At 36.9% G+C, this 7528-nt stretch overlaps 1 long non-coding RNA gene across 1 annotated transcript; it reads right to left on the bottom strand.

Moving 5' to 3' along the window:
- Positions 1 to 17: 17 nt before the first annotated feature.
- On the bottom strand, positions 18 to 7169 carry LOC133195461 (uncharacterized). Its single transcript, XR_009722209.1, has 4 exons — positions 7134 to 7169; positions 4289 to 4345; positions 1879 to 1936; positions 18 to 66 (listed from the first exon to the last, which is right to left on the bottom strand). It is a non-coding gene; the product is annotated as an uncharacterized LOC133195461 (long non-coding RNA).
- Positions 7170 to 7528: the final 359 nt, after the last annotated feature.

Below are 7528 nucleotides of genomic sequence, written 5' to 3'. Positions count from 1 at the left end.
GTAACAGAGAAATGTATACCACACTGATTTCTTGTATCTGGTAATTTTTCTTCTCGTGTCTGTGTTCTGGGCAAAGAAAACAAAGAAAATTATCATATATCACGTCTATAAAAAAGTTCATACTTTATTTATCTTATTTTATTCAATCATGACAAAATTGTGTCTACTATTTGAAATAACAATTTAAATCTTTATAGCTTTAATCCATTGTTTGCTTTACCTTGATTGTTTTTAGCCATTCTTAAAAAAACAAGAGGCCCAAAGTCCTTAACGGTCACCTGAGTATAATACAACAATTTAGAAGTTAAATACACTGATAGATGAGGCTTTGTTGTCCTAAAGCAAGAGAAGTAGGAAGATCAGGACCAACAAAATAATTAGTCTAGTATTCAGTATCATCTCATAAATTAAGTTCGAATCTGTCCCCCACTTAACACTATCACCATGCAAACTATTAACAAACTATTAGTGCTTCTGTACTATTTTCAAACCCATATAATTAAGACCTCTAACATTGACCCCAGAATGCTTAACCATTAACCAAATGGTCCAAATGTTCAAAAATCTGGTAAAAATACCCTTACTTATATTATATCATTAAAACTTTTACTCAGTTTGCTTCCGATATGCCCGGAAGCAGAGAAGAATTTTTACAGGTACAATGCATTTTCACTATAGATTCAACAAAGCCTTACCCTAGCACCAGGCTCCGGGGCCATAAAACGTAGACGAGCTCACTTTTGATCTCAGTCTCACTTTTACCAAAGGAATTAATAGTAGAAAAGTGAGACTGAGATCGAATGTGAGCTCAAGACCAAGGGTCAAGAAATTCACAAATTTGGAAGAGTTACCCTCATCATCACAACTATGGACTTCAAAGTATTAACACTTTTCCACTATATTATCAAAAGCCCCCCCCCCCCCCCCCGTTATGCCAAAACCCCTGACCCTAGGACCATAAGATTTAAGAATTCTGTTGGAAGCTCCCTTTTTCATCATAGCTAAGCAATTTATTTATCAGCTCAACACTAAGGAGCAGACAGGATTAATTAACAATTAATCAATAGAATTAATGCTTTTCACTATATAATTAATAGAGCCCCCCACCCCTCTTCCATAAGAACCCTCAAACCTGAGGCCATACATTTCAAATTTTGGAAGAGGCATCCTTGCCTATCATAATCATGGACTTAGTTTGTTTAAATAATCTCCAGTAGCAGAGAAGAAGATTTTCAAAGAATCAATGCATTTTCACTATATAATCAATAGAGCCCCACCCTAACACCAGAACCCCTGATCCAGGGGCCATGAATTTCATAATTTTGGAAGAGGCACTCTTGCTCTTCATAACTATGTAGTTAGTTACTTTATTTAATGCCCAGGAGAAGAGAAGAAGATTTTCAAAGAAATAATGCACTTTCACTATATGATCTATATAGCCCCACCCTAGCACCAGAACTCCTGACCCTGGAGCCATGAATTTCACAATTTTGGTAGAGGGCTCAATGCTCATTACAATCATGCCAACAGTTTGACTGCTGGATGTCCTGGAGTAAAGAAGAAGATTTTTAAAGATTGCATTATTTTTGGTGGTTTTTGGTGGCCCCACCCTTGGGGCAGGGACCCTGATATTCACAATTTTTGTTCCCCTTCACCCATAGATGCTATATGCAAAATTTAGTTGAAATTGGTCAAGCGGTTCAGAGAAGAAGCTAAAAATGTTCAAATGTTAACACACGACGCACACCGACGGACAAAAACGGATAGCAATAGGTCACCTGAGTGACTCAGGTGACCTAATAACTAAATGTACTGAATGCATTTACTTTATAGTTTATGAACTTATGAACTTTTTCATGTGAAGAAAATTAAGAAAACCTGTCAGGGGGTGATTTTTTTCGTCCTCTTAATAACTGCTCAACACATCCTGTGAAATCTGTCAAAAGAAAATTCAGAACATTTAGCTATATACGGGTATATTATGTCTTTGAGCTTGTAAGACACTGTTGGTATAAAAGTACAAATAATAACGCCTCACCCTATGATACATGTGTAATATGTCTAGAGAACATGACTGCCCCAGCCAATGATACATGTGTAATATGTCTGTAAAACATGAATGTCTCAACCAATAATACATGTGTAATATGTCTGTAGGACATGAACGCCCCATCCAATCATACATTTGTAATATGTCTGTACAACATGAATGCCTCACCCAATAATACATGTGTAATATGTCTGTACAACATGAATGTCTCACCCAATAATACATGGGTAATATGTCTGTACAACATGAATGTCTCACCCAATAATACATGTGTAATATGTCTATAGAACATGAATGTCTCACCCAATAATACATGTGTAATATGTCTGTACAACATGAATGCCTCACCCAATAATACATGTGTAATATGTCTGTAGAACATGAATGTCTCACCCAATAGTACATGTGTAATATTTCTGTAAAACATGAATACCTCACCCAATAATACATGTGTAATATGTCTGTACAACATGAATGTCTCACCCAATAATACATGTGTAATATGTCTATAGAACATGAATGTCTCACCCAATAATACATGTGTAATATGTCTTTAGAACATGAATGTCTCACCCAATAATACATGTGTAATATGTCTGTAGAACATGAATGCCTCACCCAATAATACATGTGTAATATGTCTGTAGAACATGAATACCTCACCCAATAATACATGTGTAATATGTCTATTGAACATGAATGCCTCACCCAATAATACACGTGTAATATGTCTGTAGAACATGAATGTCTCACCCAATAATAAATGTGTATTGAAACATGAGACAAGTGTTACAGCAGCCCTAAATTCCTATATATTCCCATGTAAAACTTTGATTTCCTATTGTGACCCCACCCTACCCCTGGGGGCTCTGATCTGAATAAATTTAAAGCTACACTACCCGACGATGCATGCATATTAACATGTTTGTGGCTTTATTTCTCTTAAGATGAAGATTTTTAAAGATTTTTTTTCTATATATTCCTATATAAAACTTTGATCTCCTACTTTGGGACCACCCCACCCCCAGGGGCCATGGTTTGAACAAAATTTAATCTGCACTATATCAGGAAGCGTTCATATAAATTTCACCTTCTAAGTTTAACTTCTAAGCTGAGTGGTTTTTAAAGAGATTACAGGAAGTACAGAAGCTCCACCCCACCTTTGCAATGTTTTTGTTTGTTTTTTTGTTTTTGTTTTCTTAAATTTCCTATATATACAATTTTCTAAATGTGATCTTGGACTTGCAAAAATGACCTTGGTTTAAAAAAAAATTACACATTCTCTGTTCATAATCAAATATGGACATCCAATGTTTCTCTATTGAAAAATCAAAGACCTGAAATGAATTTGACACTTTTTCTGCCAGTGACCTTGAACTTAACACAATGACCTTGGGTCAAAAATATGATATTCCTTCTGCTCTCAATCTTAGTCTGCTGTGGGGGTTAAAAGACTAATATGACAAGTAGTGCATGAAATATTCACTGTAAGGCATTAAAGTGTGTCTTAACTAGAGGTACTGTGAGCAAGCTCACAAAATAATACCCCCTGCCGATTTTTTGTTTAAAGGGATCATTCAAATTTTGTAAATGTGACCTTGAACTTGCCATAAAGACCTTGGTTATAAAAATGATACATCCTCTGGTCATTAGTTATCTTTCAGAGAAATATGGACATGCTTCTCCATTAGAAAATTATAGATCTGTTATACATTTTACACTTTTTATATGTGACCTTAAACTTGACAGAATGACCTTGGCTCAAGGTCATGACACACCCTCAGATCATAGGCAATCTCTTCAACAAGTATGAGCTTCTAGGGATTCTCCATTACAAAGTCACAGTAAAGCCCAGACAAGACTTTTTAATTTTTTTTTGCCAGTGACCTTAAACTTGCTGGAATGACCTTGCATTAGGGTCATGATACACTCTTGGATCATTAAAAATCCCTGTACCAAAAATGAGCTTTCAGTGATTCTCCATTACAAAGTTAAAGCCTGAACAAAAATTTAATATTTTTTTTTTGTCAGTGACCTTGAACTAACCGGAATGACCTTGGGTCAAAGTCAAAACAAACCCTCGTGACATTAGCAATTGCTGTACCAAGTGAGAGCTCTCAGTCTTTCTCCATAACAAATTTATAGCCTGAACAAGATTGCCCAGATGCATGGAAGGACAAGGCGATTTCCAATTATTAATTAAATCTTATAACTCATATATAAAGGGATTATAAAAACCTGCACAATGTTGATATCCTCTTCTTTTCTAAAGTTGTACTTTACATCATGTGGAATCTTTCAAAAAACAGTAAGGCATTAGTTAATTAATGTACTTATCAATCTGGCATACAAAGACATGTGTTTGAAGTTTATTTTCTAAGGTACATAATAGAAAGATATAACTTCCAAGGATAAAACAACATTGAAAGAAAATTGATGGCAGTACAGCTCTTGAATGACTTAAGTGATTTTAAATTAATCAAGAGGCCTAAGGACCTTACAGGTTACCTGAGTATAATAACAACACTATGAAGGATCCACTGAAGTATAAAATAAAAGAGAATAAACTGAGAGATAAAGATATATTGCCCAAAATCAAGAGAAATAGGATAATAGGATAAATAGAGCCCTGCCCTAACACCTCTGATGATTTTAGAGTTCCGTTGTTTGCTCTGCTCCTAATTTGTATTATTCCAATGGACTTCTGACCTTGATTACTGTTCTTTATCTCTATATTTCATTACAAAATTAATAGAGTCCTGCCAAGCACCAGAATACATGATCCAATGGTCAAGAATTTCACAAATCTGGTAAAAACACCCTTGCTCATTACAACTAAGATTTTCAAAGAAATTATACTATATAATCAATAGAACCCCGCCCTAACACCAGAAGCCCTGACCCAGGAGCTATGAATTCAATTTTGGAAGAATCATTCTTGCTCATCATAATCATGCACTAACTTTGATTGCTTAATACCCAGGAGCAGAGAAGATTTTGGAAGAATTAAGCTTTTTACTACATGATCAATACAGCCCTGCCCTAACACCAGAACCCCTGACCCCAAGATCAATACAGCCCTGCCCTAACACCAGAACCCCTGACCCCGAGATCAATACAGCCCTGCCCTAACACCAGAACCCCTGGCCCCGAGATCAATACAGCCCTGCCCTAACACCAGAACCTCTGACCCCGAGATCAATACAGCCTCACCCTAACACCAGAACCCCTGACCCCGAGATCAATACAGCCCTGCCCTAACACCAGAACCCCTGACCCAGAGATCAATACAGCCCTGCTCTAACACCAGAACCCCTGGCCCCGAGATCAATACAGCCCTGCCCTAACACCAGAACCCCTGGCCCCGAGATCAATACAGCCCTGCCCTTACACCAGAACCCATGGCCCCGAGATCAATACAGCCCTGCCCTAACACCAGAACCCCTGGCTCGAGATCAATACGGCCCTGCCCTAACACCAGAACCCCTGACCCCGAGATCAATACAGCCCTGCCCTAACACCAGAACCCATGGCCCCGAGATCAATACAGCCCTGCCCTAACACCAGAACCCATGGCCCTGGGGCCATGAATTTTAGGGGTGAAATGATATGCCCCCTTCATGATACGATACGTATTGTATAATTTTGTCTCGGTACGCCTATTTTCGATACGATACATTTTGATAAAAGCTAGGAAACAAATTCACAAATTGTTTTGTTTCACTAAATCCTGTCACTGAATCTACGTGCAAATTGACTAGAAGAAATTAATTAGGATGATTTGACTGTTAAAGATTATTTCACAAACTACCACTCCTAAAAAAATTATGTTTTTAAAACTAAATTATGCCGAGTAGCATGTTTTTACTTATACCAAACCTGACTGAATAACGATCCCAACCAAAAAATGAACCGAACCGAAAAATGGAGATTTTGTACCGTGTATCAAACTGAGAAAAAATACAGCGGTGAATCGATACCGCCCCTAATGAATTTGATAATTTTGGAAGAGGCATTCTTAATCAACATCACCATGCACTTTCTTTTCTTGTTAAATAGCCAGAGGCAGAGAAGATTTTTAAAGAATACATGCATTTTTACTAAATGATCAACAGAGCCCCACCCTAACACAGAACCCCTGACCCAGGGCCCACGAATTTCACAATTTTGGAAGATTTAGCGAACAAATTAAGTGCATGGTTATGTTGAGCAAGGATGCTTCTTCCAAAATTATGAAATTTATTGCCCCTTGGTCAGGGGTTCTGGTCATGTTGTGTGTGTGTTGGAGGGGGGGGGAGAGAGCTTGTGCTGTATCGATACTATAGTGAAAATCAATATAGCCCCCCCCCCCACCGCCCACAAGACCAGAGGGGGCCATGAATTTCACAATTTTCAAAGAGGCATCCTTGCTGAAAATAACAATGCACTTACTTAATTTGCTAAATACCCAAGGACAGAGAGGAAGATTTAAAGATAATTTATGCATTTTTATTATATATGATCAACAGATCCTAACACCAGAACTCCTAACCAAGAAGCCATGAATTTCAAAAATTTGGAAGAGGCATTAATGCTTATCATAATCATGCACATACTTTGACAGCTTAATACCCATGAACATATATTATCAATACACCCCCAAAAGGCCAGAACCCCTGAGCCTGGGACCAGGAGTTTGACAATTTTTGAAGACTTTTTAAGGTTGCATCAATTTTGGTGGCTTTAGCCCCAACCTTCAGGCCCCAGGGATAATGAAATTCACAAATTTTGTTCCTCTTTACACACAGATGCCATTTGCTAAAATTGGCTGAAACTGGTTCAGTGGTTTCAGAGAAGAAGCTTAAAATGTTTAAATGTTAATACACAATGCACAATGATGGACAAAAATAGACAGCAATAGATCACCTGAATGACACAGGTGACCTAATAACATACATTTTTCTTCTTAAAAGGCTTTTCATTCTAAGAATTCTCTGCAGAATGCTTAGTCTTATCTTAAAACAATTACATACTTTAATTTGAATTTTGTCGATTCCTTAACAATACAAACCCATTTATATTCAAAAAGGAAATTCAGTTAAACCTGTAAAATAGTGATTTCTTCATCTTCTTCAGCTTTACACAGATAAACAGCACATCCTGGGAAATCTGTCAATATAAACACAGTACAATTAGAAAATATATCTGCACAGCTTCAATGTATTAAAGGTACAAATAAGTGATATTTAGAGAACAGTATAGTGATAACTGTGGAAAAAAGTTAATAGCGATTCTCTGTAACCACTTAAACTTCTTTGCCACGCATGGTCACCGATTTTGATGAAACTTTGCCCATTATTACAACTTGACACCAGAAACATATATCAAATAAAATTTCGTTGCTATGTGTCTTGGTTGCCATGGTAACAGCCAGAAAAGTTGAAAAAATTGAGATTTTCAGCTACTTTAAATTTTTATTAAGCCTTAATAAAGACCAAG

Source organism: Saccostrea echinata, unplaced genomic scaffold (assembly GCF_033153115.1).
Source record: "Saccostrea echinata isolate AGI-Se365-2 ecotype Australia unplaced genomic scaffold, CSIRO_AGI_Sech_v1 ptg000029l, whole genome shotgun sequence".
NCBI classification, from domain to species: Eukaryota; Metazoa; Mollusca; class Bivalvia; order Ostreida; family Ostreidae; genus Saccostrea; species Saccostrea echinata.
Note: the sequence above shows the minus strand (reverse complement) of the source record. Positions and strands in the feature narration are given on the sequence as shown.